Source organism: Eurosta solidaginis, chromosome 5 (assembly GCF_040869045.1).
Source record: "Eurosta solidaginis isolate ZX-2024a chromosome 5, ASM4086904v1, whole genome shotgun sequence".
Lineage (NCBI taxonomy): Eukaryota > Metazoa > Arthropoda > Insecta > Diptera > Tephritidae > Eurosta > Eurosta solidaginis.
In genome coordinates this window covers 10,079,328-10,103,057 of record NC_090323.1, presented here as the reverse complement: position 1 = coordinate 10,103,057, position 23,730 = coordinate 10,079,328, and the positions used below count along the sequence as shown (strand labels likewise).

The window sequence follows — 23,730 nt, the reverse complement described above, 5'->3', positions numbered from 1 at the left end:
CACATGATGGGCAAATGCGCAGCAACGCTTTCAAAATGTGTCTAAGCTTTGAATGCGATATTGAAATAAATTTTCTAAAAAAAAAAATAATATGAAATGCAAATTCTTTTACTCACTAAATATGTCTGGCAATTTCACTTTTTTTCAATACATCTTCAACTAGAAAATAAATTTAAATAAATATAGCTAAGGTAGATAATGAGATGCTCAAGCAAGCAACGAGGCAGAAAAAAAGTCGCAATTGGCGTAGAAATGCACAAAAATTTATTTGCGCCACACACACAAACACACATCCAAAGGTGTGCACGCATGCAAATTACCAAGAGCTAACTCACTTGCAGATATCCTTCAAATTGTATGAAATGAGTTTGAGCGTATTGGAGGCTGCCTGCCTGCCCAGTGCTTGTAGCTGAATCATTACACAGTTGAGTGGGTGTATTGGTTTGTCGGTTGGCATTTTGCCATACCTTTTGCGTATTTGATGTATAAAGGGATAATGTTTTTTTGCTGCACTTGAAAGAAAAATGATTCTTTTCATATAAATTTGCCTATGCGGCGTTGTGCCAAAGCGGTTCGGCTGCAGTTAAGAATCGAGCAAAGAATTGAGCCGAAGGTAACAACTAGCAGCAGCACACCGGTAATTCAAATGTTATTCCTCAGCCTCTCCAAGACTCTGTGCAGCATGCAACGCCTAAATCTAAAGCACATGTACCTCACATGTACATGCCTTATGGGGTTGGCACACTACACCCTTATACGGATTTATCTCGCTTATGAGGAATAAACGCGTTAATTCAGGGTAGATAATCTGCATGAATATTTTGCTAGATTTAAGTGGATTCTGGGAGATTTTGATAAAATCTCCTGCTCATTATTTTATTTTCTAATTTAGTTACTTAATGCGGTAAACTTCAGATTAACATCATTTTTAAGTTATTTTAGGATTGTTTTCTCCTTTCTCTTACATGGTGTCCTCACCGTATCCAATTCAGGTTCGAAGTAATCCACCACACATTATAGGGTTCGAGCTATAATAGTTTTAGCTGGCAGTCTGAGAAACGAATTAAGGATTTTTCTTTTATTTTAATTTAACAAATCTTCAATTAAGAAAAAATATTGTAACAATATTAACGACAAAAAAAAATATTTTAAAGGCCGCGGGTTCGAATCGAGCTCAAGGCCTAACAAAAATTTTTTATCATTATTATTGTTATGATACATTTTTTTTTAATTGAAAAACTTTTTAAATTAGAATAGAAGAAAGAAAAAATTTAGACAACTGCCAAAGCTCGTTGTATAGATCCATTGCAGGAACTGCTAAATTCCTTCATCGGCAACGTTTAGGCGCCGCTGCTATAACCATTCAGCCATCACAGCGGTTTTTTGTTTGTCTTCATTAATCCTACTTCTATTCTGGTTCGTGCCAATTGATATTCACAACACTGCGACATCTGTTGCAGAATGGATGTGAAAATTGGACTTGTTTGATGGCAATGCTGCCATAGTGTCATATTTTATTGACACTTATTTCCCGTGCTCTGGGATGTATTAGCAATTTTTGATAATTTGATAAAAAATTATTGTTAGGCATTGAGCTCGATTCGAACCCGCGATCTTACAAATCACTAGGCCGATATAACAACAAATATTGTAAAGGCCTTGTGAGCAATTTTAACCCCCTGAACAACCAATTTACTGATTTTACTGAGATTCGACTTTTTAACAAAATTTTGAGGAAGCAACTTTTTGAGTATAATTTTTAAGTTACGACTCCTGTATAAGGAGATGTCGATATTTATTTTTTGTATACAGTTCAAATGAATTTATATACTAAATTTATTTTTGGAAAAAACTAAATAAAAAACTTCAATGAAAAAAAAAGATTTCAATTAAGAAAATAGAAAAAAATAATAATTAGATTTTAAGACTTTAATGAATGTCAAACAAATGTTTGAAAATTTCCAAAGAGAAAAACTAATGTTTTTGCTTTAAATTGAACGACCAAAAAGCTCTTACAAATAAATAAATTCAACAATTCCCTTGGTCTAAAAAAATACAATAATAATTTCCAATTTAGTTGGAAAGCTGTTAATTTACCGTCGCTAGCTGGACCAAATCGATCAGAGGGCATAGTTCCCGAATGGCCCTGGCCAGAGACCGCAATCGCAATTCGTTAGCCATTAATTTCGCTGTTCACTATCGAAATTGCTTACGAAATTTGATTTAGCTCAGCAAGTGATTGAGCGCTGAACAACGGATGGCAGTGTGAATCATGAATGATATGTACCGTGTGGACATCATATTAGTTTATTGAGGTTAAGCAATGCGGGTTATCACAGCTAATACACTTATTTTTATGATTTAGTTCGGAAAGTGAAATGAGCGCTAAATATCGCGGTGCTGTATTAATTAATTGAGATTAAATAGTGCTGTGTATCACAGCTATAGTACTTATTTTATTCAAACCGATTTTAGCGTATTTCACGACAAAACTCAAAGCGAATTACCTGCGAATGTGAAGTGAAATACTGAATATCGAGTGAGAGGGTGAATGAAGGAAAAACGGTGACGTTTTCCTTAATTGGGATTAAAAAGTGCTGTGTATCATAGCTATATTACTTATTTTTCTCAAATCGATTCATAGTGGATTACAGGCGAATGTGATTGTTCAATCTCGAAATTACTTACGGTATTTGAGTTAATTCAACAAGTGATTGAGCACTGAACAACGAATGGGAAACTGAATCATGAACGATAAGCGCCGTGTCATATTACTTAATTGAGATTAAGCAGTACTGTGTAACTAAACTATAACATTTATATTTCCTACAACATTTGCATACCCATTCCTTTAATTTTGTTGCTATTTTTGCATTTTTCTTTTATCGGAACGACCGCCCCAGGCTTATTATGAGTTTTTAGCTTCCCTTTGGGAATTTTTCAATTTTTAGCCGGAAATCTACTTTCAATTGTTTGCTTAAGCACGCTGCCGATTTGCTCCTTAAAGCTTGCAGGCAATGTGTACCTTTGGTGGCAACCACACCCCTTCATGCTTTCTCACCCCAATCACCTAGGTAGGTGTTGCTCATTTTTCTATGCGCTGCTTCAATGCCGCCTACAGCTTTCTGAAGTGTAAATATTTTCACAAAAGGTGTAAATAAAATCTTGTAGATTGCGCTGTTGTACTAACGCGTCGATGATGGTTTGGTATCTCTTAAGTTTTTGCTGGTCTTTTTCCTTCAGAGACTTCACTGCGGTGTAAATGTTTCAATTTCTCAAATGAAGTTGTTGTCAATTTTTTTTCTTTATTCGCATTCTTTTGCTTCAATTCATTTTATATTTATTTGTTTTGTTTGTATAATTTCTTTTATTCTTAACATCCTTGCATTCTACTTTTTTTGTTTATTTGGCATCATATCTTTTAGGGTGGCTTTTTTGGCTTAGCTTTTATGGCTTTGGTTTCTTCGGTTCATTTTCTTTTTTCCTACACTTTTTATAACTCATTCTCTATTCTTAGCATTTGTAAACAAATTAAATTTTATTAATGCTCAAGAATAAACACTTCAATGCTTAATAAAAAGGGAGAGAGCGAGAATTTGTCGAGTTATGTGCAAGCTCATAAAACGAAGCTGAGGTTCGCCGAATTTTATTACTTTCAAAAAAAGGAGTGCTTTTGTTATCCTTTTCAACATTATTGGTTGATGTTAAATAATGAAAACATAAAGCAACGAAAGCTGCTGAAGAGCGCAAGGGGTAGCTTGCCTTTAAATGAAATTTGAAGAGTTCTTGTTTGGCTTTTTTTTTAAGCAAGCGGCAGACTGCGCGCTATGCTAAAGCTAACAATGAAGGTCTTCTTTGTTTGAAGCGCCAATTCAAATAAAAAAAGATTTCTAATTGTTTTCTGTCTCCCGTTTTGAAAAATAAAATATCTTAAATTTCTGTGTATAGTTTGTGCATTCAAGTTATAGAGATTCGGTAGAATTTAAGGTTAGATTAGTAATGATATACCATGTACTTCACCATAGTTATATCTGATGTCATGAAATTTTAAACAACTAAATTTTATTAAAATAGGTAGATTTTTGTTCGATCTATTGCATTAAAAACGGAAAGGTGCAAGACCATCACATTTAATGTTTTTTTTTACATTTTCGTACTTTGCTCTACGATATTAATGATATATGGTAATGTTACGTACCACCAAAGTAGTATACCAAAGTCAGGCTGTTCCGAGCAACTGCAATAGTGGTATCGACCTATTCGGCCTAGTTCGATTCTACTAAACGATATGGAGAAAATTTTGGATCAGCACATTAGTGAGGTCAACATAAACAAACTCCCTCTATGTAGGAATAAATTTGCCTATCAGTCAGGAAAAGCCACGGAGCCAGATATTCATAGCTTCGCAGGAAAATTGAAAATACTTTAAAGTCCCTACGCGCAGAATCGTACGAAATTGTAAGGTTTCCATTGTGGGAAACAGATAATTCATATACTAACCCTAGCTCAGAGGTCGGATTCACGTATACATCAAAACTTGATGACGGGAAGCGGGAGCTGATATCTATGGCCCACCTCAAGAAATCGATACCATTGGGATGGTACCCTATTACTTATGAGGCAGAAATCCATGCAATAGAAGCTTATCCTCGAGGGGTATCCTCATTATATCAAACAGCCTTGCGTGCTTTGCATTCTTAAAAAACTACTTCTAAGCTAGTTGAAACATGTATGGGCGTCATACATGATCTAGGAGTCAAAAAATAGATTTTGTAAGGATGTTTTCCCTGGCATCAGGGACATGAGGGTAAGGAACAGGCAGACTACCTAGCCAAGCAGGATGTTATGGCAGCTTTCTATGGTCAAGAGGTCTTCTGTGGACTCATAAAGGCTCGACCTAGGGAAACCATAAGAAACTGGGACTGCAAGCAGTTCTGATAACACTGGATTGAATACCCAGGGCAAATACCCGCCAAATTGTTCATACTTTCATCAAAGAACCCATAAACTCTCATTGGGTACTATACTGTAGTCTGCGATAGAGAAATCTATTGCAGATTCTCTGAGAATACGCTGCTTTGGCAAGGCAGAGACTGTTCCATCTAGAAGGCGTGACTCTTAATTCCCACGTAATATGGAGTAAAAAGGCTGAGATGCACTTAAATACAATGGGCGCTGGCATGCCCATTTTTTCAAGGTTTTATCAAATTTCTATTTCAAATTTTCTATTTCCCGTCCTAAAGTCAAACAACAGAGTAAGTTCCATCACTAAGTTGGTGTTTGATAGTGAGTTATCACATTTTTTCATTATTCGCAACATTCGATATCGAAAAAGTGGGCGTGGTTATTGTTTGACTTTGAACATTTTCAACACTATTCTAGTCTGGATTCGGATGAGCCAGTAAATTGCGTAAATATATCGCAGTTTTATCGTGTTAGTGGACTAACATGGCCTAAGCAAAACTTTTTTCGATGCTGATCATTTGGATATAAGAAAGTCTATATCTATCATAAAAACAAAAAAAAAAAAAAAAATAAATGTAAGGCGTGATAACCTCCGAAGAGATCTAAGGCCGAGCTTCTCTTCCAATTTGCGTCGTGCTCCTATTGATTTTCCCTACAAATCGGTCGGACGGGATCTACATGTATTATGCCGGCTCCGAACGGCATCTGCAAGGCAGATGAGTTTTCACTGAGAGCTTTTCATGGCAGAAATACACCCGGAGCGCTTGCCAAACACTGCCGAGGGGCGACCCCGCTTAGAAAAATTTTCTTCTAATTGAAAAACCTTATTTTTAAAATTTTGATGTTGCTTTGCCCGGGGTGTGAACCCAGGGCATACGGTGTGGTAGGCGGAGCACGCTACCATCACACCACGGTGACCGCCAACGCTAACGAACAAACGTTATCCAATTAAAGTTATAATACTTGTGTTTACAAGTACTCACTGGGTAACATTAAAGAGTGTAGTTAAGAAATGTCCGGTGATAGATATTTGGCGGGAAGCGGCCGAAAGTGAAGAAGAGGCGAAATCATTTTCAGATTTCAAAGAAAAGTATTGAAAATAAGATTTAGTCGTTTGATCGGTTACCGATATCTGCATCTACTCACATTGGCGTCAGCACATCGAAGTGCAATACCAATCAGACATTAAACAAAATTCCTACACGGTATTTGATAGTTTTCCATATCAACCGTTCAAATTTAGTCATTAACTCATAATCAAATAAATGAAACATAAAACAATATATAATCATTAAAGCAAACAGTATTAATACATTTTTAATGCCGAATAATTAAAAAATTAAATGTATTCTTTTATCGGCATTCATTTAACCAAACAATAGGCAAAAAAAAAAAAAATTAAATTTGCAAGCAATGCAAAAAGCGGAGTATGAGAATATTAAGTTTAAATGGCAAATATTGCAAAAATGTGATATAATTTTATTTTATTGGCAAATAATTGCAATCCCATTAGGGCAGAACGAAAAGCTGCTGTAGCAATGCGCCAATTAAGTTTATTTTTTATACGATGTCACATGCACACACACACACACACAAACACATACCGCACACGTGCTTCATTCGTGGTGATGATGATGCACTAGTGTGTGAGCGTGTGAAATCGTGCTCATTATGTAAATGTAAAATTTAAAATATTTAATAATAATTGAGCGTGAAAATGCGACGCCAAATGCGATAGCGCACCGTAGCAGCGAAGTGTGCGTGACACGCATGAACTTTTGCATTTGTATGACTGTGTATGTGTATGTGACCTCAGTTTATGCCTCCAACAGCCTTTAATTGCATTACATTCAAGCATTCATGGGTTAATTGCGGGTCGTAGGTCAAACAGACAAACGGATGCATTGGACAATCGCAATTAAACAGAAACCGCACACATATGCAGGAGCAGGAGTATCAGGAGAGAGAGATAGAGAGCAGCAGTTGGGACAGCAGCGCATCCTTGTTGCATTTGCGTTAATGTTAATGTCATTGTACGTTGTTGTTGTTGGTTTGGTTTTTTTTTGGTACTTTTCTGTGCTATTGTCCTTTCGCATATCCTTTTGAAGTGCATTGCAATGTTGATGGTATTAATTTCAACTTATGGAGTTGCAGCTGTTCTCTTTTTTTTTTGCTGTTTTGTTGCAATTTCGCATTTCTACATACATGCATACATATAATGGGAATACTCAATTAGCGTTTATATAAATTTATTTGATGATGTTTTTTTATGCAAACGATTGCTTTCGAAAACGGATGGGCATACATATGTATGTATGTATGGAGATTACTTAGAATGCATCGTTGGCTTAAATGTAGTTTGCTTTTAAGAAATTTGTAAGGATTACGAAAAATGCATTAAAAAAAGCTGATATATTATTTAACAGAAAATCATTATTTTAAAAATACCACTAAACCAGAGTTGGGCAAAAATTTTCGAATAATAAATGAATGAGTGAATTACGGAATTAAGGCTTCGTACTGTAGGACTATCTTTCTCTACTGATGGGCTATTCGCTAATACCTAACCTTCCACGGCCAGCTCATATTCCGCGCTAGGAACCGTGTTTTGCATCACTTTAGTTAGAGAAGTATGCTACTTGAGCTTATTGGCTACTCTCATGCTATTGGCCTAAGTAACCATTTTCCCGTGTCGCAATATGAATTTCCTCACGTAACTCCATATCCCATCTGTCACTCCCGCAGGTCATGGATCAAACTGCCCAGGGATAGCTGGATTAGCACAATTCCCCCTTCTTCGTTGCTGCGCGAAATAATCGTATTAAAAAGGGTGTGGCGTGCATCGTCTATAAGCCCATCCACATTTTCAAACTTGTCTATTGTTTGGAAAGCCGCTCCAGTTATGCCTTTAGCACAGGGATCAGCTCCCTGCACTGCAATGCAGCTCTTTTGATGTTACCAGTGTCGGATGCTTTATTTTAAGGAAGTGATAATTTCCCTTTCTTAGGGAGAAGTTATGGTTTCCGCAACAAAAAGAACTGCATCTGCGGGTAGTGTGCGGCAAGCTGAGGCGTGGCACCTCTTTGTGCTGGACCGAGGTATAAGATGTTTGGTTTTATCGGAGTTTAGTTGCATTTGCACCAATTCCTGCACCGTATGAAAGTACAGAATCTAAGCAATATTCTAATACATGTCCTTTGCCCGCCTGTGTGTACCACTAATCTACAGAGGTACCCTATAACCTGCCATAGTCGTTTCTCAAGCCTCTTGAAAGTGCACTGAGAAGGCTAACTAATCTCACCCTAATGTATTTCGTGGAGTTGCGTGTTTCTACTTGCTGCTCCGCAACCATCATATTGATTATGGTGCGAGCTCGTCTCTTTCTGACGATCCTTCTTAAATTTTTGCTGTCGTGAGCTGAAGTTCATGGTGATTCATCCATCTATATACAAAACTTGATTTAATTAAAGTTGAGACAGCTCACAGTTTCTTGCTGTAGCAACTTATCTCCACCTTTCTTTGGCCTTGATTTGTTACTTACGCGAGCGTGCGGTCTTTTAAGTAGACTTTTAATATGGCAAGTAGATCTTGTAGTACCTTGAAAGAGTGTTAATCGTGTCGAACATGCCGTTCCACCTGACAGAGTTGACTCAATTTTTCACGTTCAGCACGACCAACAACACAATCGACCTAGCTTGGTAGCATGCAATTTTAGCTTTTCTGACAGCATTTGTAACCTCAGCTATGGCGTCTGTTGTGAAAAGGCCTTTGCGCAAGCCATGCTGTCAGTGGCTGCTGTCAGTCGATTGCTGAGCCCAAACTTCCCGCTTAGGCAAAGCAACGGAGGCATTCATAGCACCTATGCTTTTTGACAGCTTCCACTCCTACGACAGTGCCAGTGGTGCTCCCCAGCGTTGCCATTTGTGCAGGTTTATTATTTTTTTTCAAAGTTTTCATTAAAACAACCAAACTTTTACTATCTAAAGGAATATGTCGTTAATACAGTGTAATATCCAACACAAAAATTCGTCGAAAGAACACCTCATGAAGTTTGATTCTCGTCAATCAGTTACAATTCTACGAAACGTTATATTATTATTACTCCTTTAGAATATCGAACATGTTTTGGGCTATCTTTTATGATGAATAAATATTTATTTAATACGTTTTCTGTTAGAAAGCGCAGTTGATGATGAAAGCCTCAATGAGTATACACCACGTTGGGCGCGATTTTTAAGTGATTATTTTGATTTTCCCAATCTCCCATTGAAGATTTTTCAAAAAAAAAAAAAAAAAAAAAAAAAAAATTAGGCCAATTCCTTCTGGCAGCGCCATCTAATGACCTGAACCTGAAGTTAAGTATAATTCAATAGAAACATACCTCAGTTTTGAATGAATTTTATGTAAACCCATCTTCTTTCAACTTCCGCTTTGTGGAAAAAATTTAAGTACGATATTTTTAATTTTTTAATTAGCTGCTACTTATTTTAAAAAATTCAACGAAAAACAATTAAGCAAACAAAGCCCAACGCCGTTAAAACATTGCACTGCATGCCTCTCATAATTTTTTTTACTCCTTTTTATACTCAGCTGAGCAGAGCTCACAGAGTATATTAACTTTGTTCGCATAACGGTAATCCGTAACGGCATAAACTAATCGAGATAGATATAGACTTCTATATATCAAAATGATCTGGGTGGAAAAAGAAATTCATTTAGCCATGTCCGTCCGTCTGTAAACACGATAACTTGAGTAAATTTTGAGGTATCTTGATGAAATTTGGTATGTAGGTTCCTGGGCGCTCATCTCAGATCGCTATTTAAAATGAACGAAATCGGACTACAACCACGCCCATTTTTTCGATATCGAAAATTTCGAAAAACTGAAAAAGTTCGATAATTCATTACCTTTGACCTTATGACGCAAAATAGAAAACTAGAAAAATTTTAGACAAACGTGGCACCGCCCACTTTTAAAAGAAGGTAATTTAAAAGTTTTGCAAGCTGTAATTTGGCAGTCGTTGAAGATATCATGATGAAATTTGGTAGGGACGTTACTCCTATTACTATATGTGTGCTAAATAAAAATTAGCGAATGACGAACACGCCCACTTAAAAAAAAATTTTTTTTTAGAGTCAGTGTTTAACAAAAAATTTAATATCTTTACAGTATAAAAGTAACTTATGTCAACATTCGACTCCAGTAATGATATGGTGCAACAAAATACGCGGCGTAGCTCTGCCCTCTTTCATTTAATTTGTCTAGAGTACTTTTAATGCCATAAGTCGAACAAAAATTTACCAATCCTTTTTTTGGTAGGGACATAGATTCTATGACGATAACTGTTTTCTGTGAAAATGGGCGAAATCGGTTGAAGGCACGCCCAGTTTTATTTACAGTCGACCGTCTGTCCTACTGCTCGGCCATTAACACGATAACTTGCGCAAAAAACGATATATGTTAACTAAACTTAGTTCACGTACTAATCTGAGGTCACTTTCTCTTGGTATAAAATATGACCGAAATCCGACTATGACCACGTCCACTTTTCCGATATCGAGAATTACCAAAAATGAAAAAATGCCATAATTCTGTACCAAATATGAAAAAAGAGATGAAACATGGTAACTGGATTGGTTTATTGACGCAAAATATAACTTTAGAAAAAACTTTGTAAAATGGGTGTGACACGTACCATATTAAATAGAAGAAAATGAAAAAGTTCTGCAGGGCGAAATCAAAAGCCCTTGGAATCTTGGCAGGAATTCTGTTCGTGGTATGAAATATATAAATAAATTAGCGGTACCCGACAGAAGATGGTCTGGGTCACCCTGGTCCACATTTTGGTCGATATCTCGAAAACGCCTTCACATATACAAATAAGGGCTACTCCCTTTTAAAACCCTCATTAATACTTTTAATTTGATACCCATATCGTACAACCACATTCTAGAGTCACCCTGGTCCACCCTTATTGCGATATCTCGAAAAGGCATCCACCTATAGAACTAAGGCCCAATACGTTTTAAATAATCATTAACACCTTTCATTTGATACACATGTCATATAAACACATTCCAGGGTTACCTTAGGTTCATTTTGCTAAATGGTGATTTTCCCTTATTTTGTCTCCAAAGCTCTCAGCTGAGTATGTAAGGTTCGGTTACACCCGAACTTAGCCTTCCTTACTTGTTATTTTTTAATTTTATGAGGGTCAAAAACACTCATGTTGATAGCTATAATAACAATAACACACAGAAAGGTCACAGCATCACAAGTCGTTAACCAACAACTCAGCCGTGATCTAACGAGATCTCAGTAGGTTAAATCTATTAAGAGTTTTTTGTTTGCTACCTTTGTTTCTCACCTTTTATGATATACGTACATGCCACCAAAACAAAGACAAATATAACCATTTGTATTAGAGGAAGTTTTACTCTTAGTACAATTTTATTTTGGTTTTCATTGTGCTGAGCTACTGTGTTACCAAGAAGGGCGTTAACTGATGAGTGCTGTGGTCACAAGACAATACAAGTAATACGTACAACTTACGCTACTAACTATTTGTTGTTTTTTTCATACCACTTCATGCTTCCTCTTGAGTCATTAGACCATTTGACTTCCGTTGATGGCTGGTATTTTGTTCTGGTGCAACTTTATGGCCGATAATTGTTGTTAGTGTGTTTGTTAGTGTAAAGTAGCTGCTGGAAAACTTTCCTAATAAAATTATTGTTGGCACAAAATTATTCTGAGTTGCAACTAAATTTATGCAACAATATCTTGCAACAAAACGTAAATCTTTTTTTGCAGAATTTTTCTTTTCCAAATATTTTGAAATTTTCTCACTTTACGTTTTAAGTTCGTGTTCCGAACAACTCGCTCTATAACCGCTCTAGGCATGATTTTTTATTTGTTGTTGCTTTTAAATATTTTATAAGCAACAGATTTGCATAAGCGTTAGTTATTCTACGCCCATTTTTTGGTCAATAATTTCAATTATTTCTTATTTTGGTGTTGATGCTGCGAGAAGCGCACGTACAGCAAAATCTGCAATGGGCGTTTTTAAAATTTTTTTAGTTTTTTTGGTGATTGTACGTGTCGTTGCGTTTATTTGCATGTTGTGATGAGTGTGATGAATTCAGTTGTGGATGTGTTTTACTGCAGGCAGTTTGAAAATGTTTGTGATTGCCTTAAATTAAGCTTAGTAAGTTTGCTAAACTTTAAAGCTTGAAGGCATGTTATTTTTTGTAGCTTAATGGTTTGGGTAGGAGATTTTTCTTAGTACATTTGAGGATAGAGCTTTACGAGATAATGAAGCAAGATAAGGTTGGCTAGGCCTGTGTTACTGTGTTTGCTTTCAAAAGTGATGACTGACCAGAAAAACTCTATCGCATTTTTATTCGGCGTGGTTATGTGAGAAGGAAGTTGAAATAGGACTCGGTATTCACATGGCGAAAACTTCTTCCGAAGCAATCAGTTGTTAAATGAAAGAAGCTTAATCTCTTTTCCATGGCGATAACGACCTACAAATCTTTCAGTATTTGACCTCAGCTTTATGGTACGTCCGACCATTGTCTAGCAAGATAATGTATTGCAGAAGTGGGCAACTTGTTTGCATTACCTTTTAGATATAAGTTAGTTAGTGCTATAGGGGAGAAAGAGAGAGAGAGATAAAACTAACGAGAGCAGAGAAAAAAGAGAAAAGCAAAAAAAATATAGGAAAGAGCAATTCGGAGCGGAGAGGAAAGGAAAAGACAGGAAAAAAAAAAATAATGAGAAAAAGATAAGAAAGGTGAAAGGGAAGAGGAAAGCAAAAGGGAAGAGAAAAAAAACGGAAAAGGGAACGGAAAAGGGAACGGAGAGTTAAAATAAAAAATAAAGGGAACAGAAGTGAGAGATATTAAAACGAAAAGCGTATGTAGTAGGACGGCTAAGATAGCAGTCAGTCGAGCCAGAGATAAGTACAGATCCCACAAAACTCTACTGAATAACAACACAACATTAAGATCGCATACGCACACACGCCCTGAGATAGTCGCCGACAATTGCGGAAAAGAGCGCGGGAGTAGTCAATATGTGGCTGGGAGGATCAGCATGGCAACTGTACGTGGCATCTGAGTATGTGCGAGATGGTATGATTGTGGGCGGCCAAGGATTGTGATAGTAACGGCGAGTATTGCGACGTCAACATCAAATTTAAATGTATCCTACACATATTTAGCAGGCGAGGCAATAGTGATATCAAGCTCATGACTGTACTAGCGGTGAGGATGTGATGACCTAGATGGTGGCAATGCGGTCGTATAAGATCGTTTACGAAATGGTCGGGCTAGCACCTTAATATTATTAGTTACCGAAACTTATCGGATCTATATACGGTAAAAGACCAGCAATACCCATAGCGCTCCTCAAAACCTTCAAGGAGCGCCTTTATTGTTAAAAGAAAAAAACCGAATTTATAGCGGACAGAACTAGTTGGGGAGTGGGGTGACCAATGAATGGAGGTTGCTGTACTACCTTTTTGCAACGACTGATCTTCCATGGAAGTCGTAGTTAGATGGTGCATTTGGAAGGGTGATTATCTAAAGCGACATGTGTGAATCGAACTCTGGACACTCCCGCTAATGAAAGATATGATTGTACCAGCTGGGTCTGCCTAGATTGATCCATGGGCTAAGCGAGTCCATAAATAAATACAGTGGTAGTTCCTAATGCTCACATACCGATCTTAAGTCGGAGCATGAGAATAGGAGTAGGGGCCTTGCAGCCAAAAGGACAACGACCTCTTCTCACCTTAATAAGCAATAGGAATCATATGTGCACAATTTGACTTTTCAATAAAGTGTTGGAAATTTTGTGAGATAAGTAGGGAAAGGTAGTGGTTGTGGGATTAGGCCATCGGGATTTTTCATGTGATTAATACACTAAAAGCACTTTCGCGATATTATTAATTAAGAGACCAATTTCGTTCAATAGCTGCCTTAATTCGTCTAGGAAATTAGGTACAAAAATAACCGGATTTTATTTTTTAGCTGTTTTATTTATCATATATCACTTGGAATGAAATAAACATTTTTTCGGGATTCAAAGCGACTTTGTTTATTTGCTTAACTATAAAATTTTATAATTATAAAATTTCGTGTAAATAAATTTGTATTTACTTATACTTTTTTTTTTGTTTCAGTGATTCTGATGATTCAATATGCCTAAAAGTAAGATCTCGAAAGGCGTTCTCATAAACTTTGAATTAAAGAAATGGATGGCGTGATCTAAATTTATTACCGGAGGAGAACTATAACAATGATAACACTGCAAAAAAAGAGTTTTTGAGTTCCAACAAAACAACTACATTTTTAAAAGACAATATAAATAAATACAAAAACATGTTATCTATACAAAGTTCTGGAAGTGCCGCTAAAAAGATCTGACAGCAAAATATTGTACTGAGGAATTATAACTAAAACCTGGGGTTATTGTAATCGAGGCCCCTGTTTCACAACAAAGGAAACTATGCAGTTTGTGGTAATATCCTTCAATTTTCAAAAAATGTTCTAAACACTGAATAATACAACTGCAACAATCAAAGAACAGCGCTTATGAACATTTCGGCAACTACGGGCCATGGTATATGGTTTTTTTATACATCGAAATTGTTCGCTGCCGGGCGCAATACTTTTCAAAGGTTTTTTTTGAAACAAATACTATATGTTTTAAGAATGGATCTTAAAAGATAGCAATATTTAATACCTATTTTCTCTTATTAAAAAGATTTGAAATGGAGTATAAGATAAAGCGCAAATTGCTTAAAATATAAGTTAAATATATTTGTTATAACAATTTATATATGTATATACATATGTACATAGCAAAAAAGACATTTATATAATTAATCTAAATTCATCAAACGCGCAACTTTAAAACTTTTAAATAATTTTGCAGCGCTTATGCGGCTTATTCCAATTTTTGAGTTATCCAGATATTATCTTACCTTAAAGATTTCACTACCTTGAGGAAAACTTTTCCACTTGCTACCTATATCTATGCTTGTAATATTAAGTATATTCTTATATAATAGCTTTTTTACCTAAGTTTAAACATTTTTTGTATCTATCTAAGAATCTAAAAATTTTACTTTAACTGCAGTAATGTCACGAGTTATAGTTTTTTCATTAACGTGCGTTCTCGTCTATCATCACTAAAGACATAAATCCCACTTTATACCAAGGAGACTTTTGTGACTCTTCCTTTACTTTACGAATACATTCCCCATTGCGAAAAAAAACTTCCGTTTTTTTTTTTCTGATAACACTAATATATGTTATGCTAAGTCACGGTTAGATAAGTCACATATAAACTATGTTTCGTAAATTTTTAAAGTTTTTTTTGTTTGTAAAAATTTTATAGAGACATAGAAACATTCAGCCATATAAAGGTCGTACACGTTTCAGTACCAGACTTATAAGACCTATTTGTTTTTTTGTAAAGTTTTAAAAATTACCAAGGTATTTATGTATTCTGAACTAATTTAGTACTTTTGAAAGAGAATCCTTTTATTAGAAAGCCTAATATATACTATACAACTTTAATTATAGCTATATACTATATATCTGTAATTTTTTTTATATAAAATTTATTTCATCTATTCTTTCTGGACTGCTTTGGTATTTTTGAAAATGTTAATCACGCAAACATTTTGCGGAATTTTTTATAGCGGAGAACCCTTTTATTATAAAGACCAATATGAAGAATCTTTTCAATTGTAATTATGACATTAAATTGTTATTATTCCCAAACTTTTTTTTATTAAAAGTTTGTTTTAAAATGCTTTTTCCAAACTTTATCTACAAAGAGATGATAGTTTTTGTTTTTTAATTTTATTTATTAATTTTTACTTTAAAAGATATGGCTGCAAACGAGGAACACGTATAAAATTCGGAATTTTTTTAAACCTTTTATATTCATGCATCGTTCCTTAAGAATATTTGAATATTTTTTTTTTAATTATTATTTATTTTTTTTGACACTAAAAGACATGCCTTTAAATGAAGAACCCGTATAAAATTCGGCAATTTTTGTAAACCCTTTATATTCATACATTGTTCTTTAAGAATATTTGAATATTTTTTCCTTAAAAATGACTCTAACTAATTTCTTATTTTTTAAACAGTTTTTGCAAACCTTAGTTTTTTTCTTAAAACACCTACTCTTAGGTTTGAGAACACGTTTGATGCTTCATCACTTTGTAAAGTATTTCACAAACACCTCGAAATCCCTAATCAATGCTTACTTTTTAAAGGCAAAAGTTCAAATAAGAAACTTTTTTTATATGGAAGACACGTATAAAAGCCTTCATTCCTGATCGCACACTTAATATTTATCGAAGAGATCAATACATCGTTGTTTGTCTATGCCTGAATTGTAAATTTTATGGAGAACACGTTTTCCATAACCAATCATTTAATAGCGGATTTATATTTAGCGGGAAGTTTAACATCTTGTTTGTATCTATGTCAAAATTAACAAACTTTATATAACTATATATATATATTATTATTTTTGAACTATAAATTTTTCTGGAGAACACATTTTCTATAACAAATTGTTTTAAAGAGGATTCATATTTATCTAAGAGATCAATACATCGTTGTTTATCTATGCCTGAATTAACTTTTAGTTCTTATGTCAAATTTTAAATTTCGTTGGAGGATACGATTTCTATAGTCCATCGAATAAAAATGGCTTTCCAAAGATATTACTTTTCGTCTCCGGTTGATACTTCAGGCATGGTCTAGACTTTTATTCTCCTTAACTACAGAGCACGCTTAAATGCCCGACCAACATTATATGTTATTTTAAACTTTTAAATATACATATGTAAATACATTTTTTAAGATCCAACACAGATTATTATATAATAAGCGGCTTAAGAAAACATACATAATGTTTTGAACCCGTTTAATAACAGAACCTCGCAAATATTGCATCCAAGATCTTGACAATTGAATATTCATTTGTATTAAGTCAAGTCATTTCTTAAACCATTGCATTTTGTTATCAATGCTCCTTCACTATTACTAAAGTTATAATAACTTTGTTCCAGAATGTTTTTTCAAACCATAAGCGGACATAACCGTTTAAGACCTTTTTATACTTGATTATTAAGTTGTTTATTTCTGATTTAGACTTTTTAATGCCTAATTTTGTTAAATATTTCTACCTTGTCTAATCCAAATAAAATCAACAAAGTACTATATTTAAGATGCTTTGCTTTAAATATTGCAGCTCAAAAGTTTTGGTTATCTAAACACGCTCGAAATGCAAGTACTTTCAAATATTTTAACACGTATCATATATTGCCTGTTTTTTTCTTTTTTTTAATGTGTAATAGTACACGTTTAATATCACATGCGAAACAACAATTAATTTACCACCGCTATAACATCATTAAATATTAATATTTTGTACTTAACTTTTGATATCATTTATTTGTTATTAAAATTCGTTGGAAGTCGCTTCAAACGCAATTGCATATAAAGTAGCACACGCTTAAGAACTGTGTCCAGCTCACTGCTTTTAGCCATCAATATTTCGTCTTAAGCCTCACCACAAATGTGCTAAGTACAATTTTTATTTGACTAATTTTCTTTGTAGAAATATAGTTCATATGGAAGACCCGTATCAAATCAAAATTTACACCCGAGAAAGAATTATACTTTTCATCGATTGAACAAAAAGCTACTTTTTCAATGGTGTCTTTATGAATACTACCGAAATTAACTCAAGTACGCGCTTAAGAACTAAGCCCAGCACCATAGTGCACAGCTAATGCATATTATTTTATTTTATCTCATTTAATAATAATAATTAACTTGTTATATAGAATTTATATAATGACTTTTTTCCCGACGTTTATGAACCCCCTTAAGAGTTGAGAACCCGTTTGATTACATGACCCGTGCATAGCCTGTATATTGGGATTATTGAATTTTAAACCATTGATAACTATGATAAATTTCATAGCTGTTGTTGTTTTTGTAGCGATAAGGACACATACATTTCAAAACAACAACAACATAAATTTCATAGCTAATGCTGGTTGGTGTGTTTATTGTCTAAGCACGTGCTATGATATTTGTTGCATAACACAAATCTATCCTAACACAGTTTTTTTTTTAATTTGGCGTTCATATTTGTTGTTTTTTTCACTATAAAGTATTATAAGTACACCCTGCTAATATCGGATCCTATATGACACTTTTACTTTTGCACTGTTCCAATATGGGATCAATTATGTCTAAAGGCATATGAATGATTCTGTAGCATGGTTTTATTGATTGTTTAGCGATGATCGATAAATCTGTTGAATTTCCTATTTTTCACAACTACTTTACTTAAGTAAAAGGAAAAATAAATATTTTTTCTCTTTTATAAAACCAAGTCTTCAGTTTAATTTACAGCTATACGAAGTTATGCCATAACATTTCAAACACTCAAGCCTAATTGAGACTAGCTACGGTTTCATATTTTGACACGCTTCCTGTTGATCAGCCAACTGTTTAAGTTACCTCCTTTAGGAACTAGAAAAAAAATTAAATTTAGTGTGTTTAGTAACCGCAATATTTTCTTTTAAATTACAGTTGTTTTAGTTAAACAATATAGACAAATATTATAATATATGCGATTTTTTTTGTTAGTTAAACTTTACTAACCATTTCAACCGTTGATGTTACAACCGAGTTTGTACTAAAAACGGTCGTTCCTGTAATGTTCGATTTAGTGTTTATCGTTGAGAAGCAAGTTGCCATGAGCTTCCTAAAAGAACACGCTCAAATACTTGGAGTAATGTTCTTTTTGTTTTGTGTTATTCGAAAAGTAGAGCACGATTAAGGTCATGTCTCAAACCTAAGGTGAGCGTTAATACATACATTAGAGCACGTGTTAACAATTTTGATATGTTTAATGGTTGTTATAATTTTATTATTTATTTTTGTTATACAGCATGTAACAATATGTTGTTTAAGGCTTTTGTAGACTATTTCTTGAGCCGATGCATATTTTCCTTTGAATGATAGATACCTTAAAGTATGTAGTATTAGTTAATTTAAGTTTTTGCTGAAATTTCAAGCGTGTAGGTACAATTTGTTTAACTTTTCTGTGAGCATAGAACACGCATAATAAAACGCGACTATAGGTAGACGTTTTGAAAATAGTGTTTCATATCTATATGCTTAGCAACTTAATCTTTCTTTAACGCTTGATGTTATCAGATACTTTGTAAACTTTTGATTAAATCATATAAACTTTGACTTAACTCGACGTTTCATTAATTATCGACTGGGGTTTTATGCTTAATACTGTTTTGTAAATACTACCAAGCGACGTATACCACGTGATGCTCTAATTAGCCCAAAACTATTTTATGTTATATGTTTCTGTGTAATCTTGTTTTAAAAGTTTTCTCAATTTTTTACACGTATATTTTCTGCATTGTTATCAACTATTATTAATAATCGCCCAAAAAAAATTTGGATTAGTTTTCATTAATCATACTATATGTTCTTGAATCGGGTAACATAACGTTTTTTTTTTGTAAATGATTCATTCAAATGAACTTATTTTCAGGGCAACACAAAATATGGTAATAAGATTTTATGTAATTCTTGATACATATAAGGACTTAAAATAATGCTTCAAGAATTAGGGACCAGTTGTCTAAGACACGATTTGAAAAGTCATACACTTCTTAATATTAATTATTATTTTATGTTATGTTAAAACGTTTATTGGAGCATTATTTGTGAAAATATATATATGGAATTTCATGGAATATTTTAAGCGCTAAGACGCTTAATTTGTGTTGCCCTACTACTTTTATCCTATATTAATGCTTTTAAAAATTTTCCGCTCAGTATGAGATCAATTTATATGAATCTAGTAAGACACGTTTAATAAAATAATAGTTTTATATTTTTTTAAAGTAGTTAATCTCCTAACAAATAAATCACCTTGAGTACATTTTTTAGTACACTTTTAAGAGAGCAAAACTTTGTTTCAGAACGCCCACAGTAGTTGTGGCATACAGCAAGCAAGCTTTGATTAGAAACCAAAAAAGTTGACAAAATATGCGGGTAATAAATTGTTTTAATGGTACATGTATTAAATAAAGTATTGAAAAAAGAGCATATAATTATTTTTGTTGGCGCAGCAATGGTATGCTGTATTATTACTAAATGTAATATATGCTATAATAAATTACATAGGCATAGCGATAAGTTGCGACCATAGGTTTTAACTTGCTTTAAAAAATATTTTTATACATTTATGATCTTATATGATTTAAATGAATAAATTTTTAATAAAAAAGTACACTATTCCTACTGTTCCTAACAGCTTACAACTTTGAACTCAATTTAATAGTGTATTATATACCGTACACGTTTGCTTGAAAATTTAAACCTGATTATAGAGTTCATAAAGAAATATATGGACAATATTAAGACTGACAACAAATTCAGAAGTAACTTGAGCCTATCTGCTGTTGTGTAGCCTGCAGCAGCAGTATCAAATTTTGGAATTTATTGCGAAGTAATACAGGCCGACAAAATATGGAAAAAATTACACCCAGAGATCAAGCTATATGTTTTTTAACACTTATTTGGAACCAAATTAGTCAGACTTTTTAACACTCGAGATATTTGTGCTTAAATGATTGATCTATAAAGGATTTTTGTGGAAAACACAAAAAAAAAAAAAGAAAACGAAGAATGTAGCTTGGATATCTCGATAACTAAGAAACAAATTTACAAAAGCTGAAGCTAAATTTATATTAAGCGCGCGAAGAACGCTCAAATTTTATGAACTAAAGTAGAGTTATTTCTGGGTCTAAAATTTGTCGGCCTGTATTTTCTATTGATCTTGTTTTGTTTTCATTTATTTTATTTCGTTTTAACAAACATATATTAATTATATGTTGGCTATAATTTATTTTCTCAAATCTACTGTCTCCTTTTGCCTGATTCCTAATTTATGCTTCTGTTTTTTTTTTCTTGTTATATAATTTTTGTTCTGTGGTACACGTTTGAGTTTGAAGTTCTAATAATTGCCTGAATATGATCGTATACTGTAGTACTACAACATTATGCTTGTACTTCAGGCCATCTTTATCAAAAAAAAAAAAAAAAAAATATATATATATATATATATATATATATATATATAATATTTATATTGAACCAATCTGCGTTTTATGATATGTTTATTCAACAATGAATTGTCTCTACTTTTTGGAAAACTTGAGCACCACGTTTTAAGTAAACGTTTAGGATCTATTTCGCATATGCGCCTTTCAAGTTTTGTTCGATCTTAGTTCACGCTTAAGTTATTCTAGACATACATACCCTAAATCTGTACCACAATCTTTTGTACACGTATGAGTTATATTCTATTACTCCACACAGTTGGGATCAGTAATTCTTAAATCACGAGTCGTACACAATGTGAGTATTTCTCATCTATGTTTTCTAAAAAAGAAATGTAGCAGACTAAAGAAGCAAAGTGAATATTTGCTAAGTTTCTTCAGTCTTCGACACGTAGTACGTATAATATATATTCAAAATGTTCCTTGTGTGAAAATGCACTTTCATAAACATAATATTATAATGAACACGTTTAATATCTATATCTGAAGCCTAAAGCACCATTTTTTATCTACTAAATAATTAGTATTCGCATAAAGTTTCACATATCATAAAGAACCGGCCTTATATCTTTAACGAACAACTCAAAAAATGTGTGGCCTTGTTTTTAACAACGTGTTAGGGATTTGATATAGTATAGTAAAAGTATATCTATAATTTTTTGCATTCCGTGTGTATGCTCACCATAATTGGGAGCTGTGCAATAATTAGCTAACATTACATTCCTTTGTATCTACCTACAAAATAGACATGTTAGAACATGTGTATAAACATTCCTTTTACGTTTCGTAAAGCCAACTGCCTAATGATTTGTTGAAAAGTGCAGTTGGTCGCATGATATTACTATTTTAATATCAGCGAATAACATTTTTTTTAATAATAAATTGTTACTATATGAATATATGATATCGACCTGAAATAGTTTAAGTTAAGAATAATATAGAAAATATATTGAGTATAAAATACTAAATATTGTTCAACATGTTCTTATTGAATTGTTCAGTAGTGTAAGGATAATTCAAAATGTGTACGGAACATTTAAAAGTAAAATTCTTGTTATTACTGAATTAAACTTCTGAAAAGAAAAAAGAAATTATTTTGATTAAAATATACATTTTTAATAATTTAAGTGCAAAATTGTTATATTTTAATATACTAACTACAAAACTTGGGTAAATATTCCATTTTATAGCAAAAATATTATAGGTGCAATAAAAATGTGTTCTTTAGATTCTATATAAACTTAAACTTAAAAAAAATAGGTAAAACATATACTTGAAATATTTTATGTTTTTGTACAGCTGTCACTGAAACAAAAAACTGTTTTTATTAAAATGTAAATAAAAAAAGCAAAAAAAAATAAAAAATTAAATATATTTAAGAAAAAACAAACGATTGTTGTCGATGCATTCCATTTTAGAAAAAAATGTTATTAATAATAAATATATATTTTTTTACTTTTATAAATAATAGAAAATATTGTTATGCATAATATTATTGTAATATTTTTTAATTAACAATAAATACATTCTTAGGTGTTGTAAGTTGAAAGTGCAATAAAATACATTTTATTAAAAATACAAAATTTTTTTGTTTTTATTTATTTTTGCTAATAATTTTTGTTTGTAATCTTTTATAAATTTTGGCTGTAAATTTATGTGGAAAATTGAAAAAAAAAACGGCGTGGGGTGGCGTGCTTCGTCTATCACACCGAATGTCCAAAGGTAGAAACAAGTTTATTTCAATTAGAAAAAAGTTTTTCTTCCTTCACTTATTCATCGTTCTCTACCTATGTATCTTCCTTTTTCTATTCGTATTCCTATTTCTATTCTGATTCCTCTTCTCTTTCCTTTGCCTATTGTTATTCCTGTACCTATATCTAGTCCCATTACTTCTCCTATTCCCATTCCTATTCGTATTCATATTCCTATTCCTTTTCTCATTCCTATTCCTATCCCTATTCTTATTCATATTCCTATTCCGATTCCTATTCCTATTCCTATTCCTATTCCTATCCCTATTCCTATCCCTATTCCTATTCCTATTCATATTCCTATTCCTATTCTTATTCCTATTAATATTCGTATTCTTATTGCTATTCCTATTGCTGTTATTATTCCTATTCTTATTTCTATTCCTAATACTAAGAGTTTATTTACCGTCAATTCAACCATAGATGGCTAAAACCCCAGGTTGCCGGCCATCTAAACAAACTTGGCCAAATTGGAATTTTAGGAGATTCCGTCACGTTTACACCCTAAAGAGTACTTCTAGAAATACTAAATGGGTACTGCCTTTTGGTATGAATGTAGAGAGGCTTGAAGTGCCCTATCGTAGATGCTGTAGAAGTTGTAAAAATGACGAAGAGAAGGAAGAGGTGGATCACGTCATGTGCCACTGCTCGGAGTTAAATGGTATCAGACAGCACTCCCTGGGAGCTCCCTTTCATGCTAACCCATGAAATAATTTGCAGATGAGACGTTTTCTGCAGATACGAAAGCATTGAAAGCCAGTGTGGGACTTTAGCCTGCACTAAAATTCTACCGCGTGAATACCACAAAGATGGTG

The 23,730-nt window shown here is 33.4% G+C and overlaps 1 long non-coding RNA gene across 1 annotated transcript in view; it reads left to right on the top strand.

Annotated features, from left to right (window-relative positions):
* Positions 1 to 22,747, top strand: part of LOC137252910 (uncharacterized) — a 36,511-nt gene extending 13,764 nt beyond the window's left edge. The window contains exon 2 of the long non-coding RNA XR_010953683.1: positions 14,151 to 22,747. This is a non-coding gene — a long non-coding RNA (uncharacterized lncRNA). The remainder of the gene's footprint in view (positions 1 to 14,150) is intronic.
* The last annotated feature ends 983 nt before the right edge of the window (positions 22,748 to 23,730 follow it).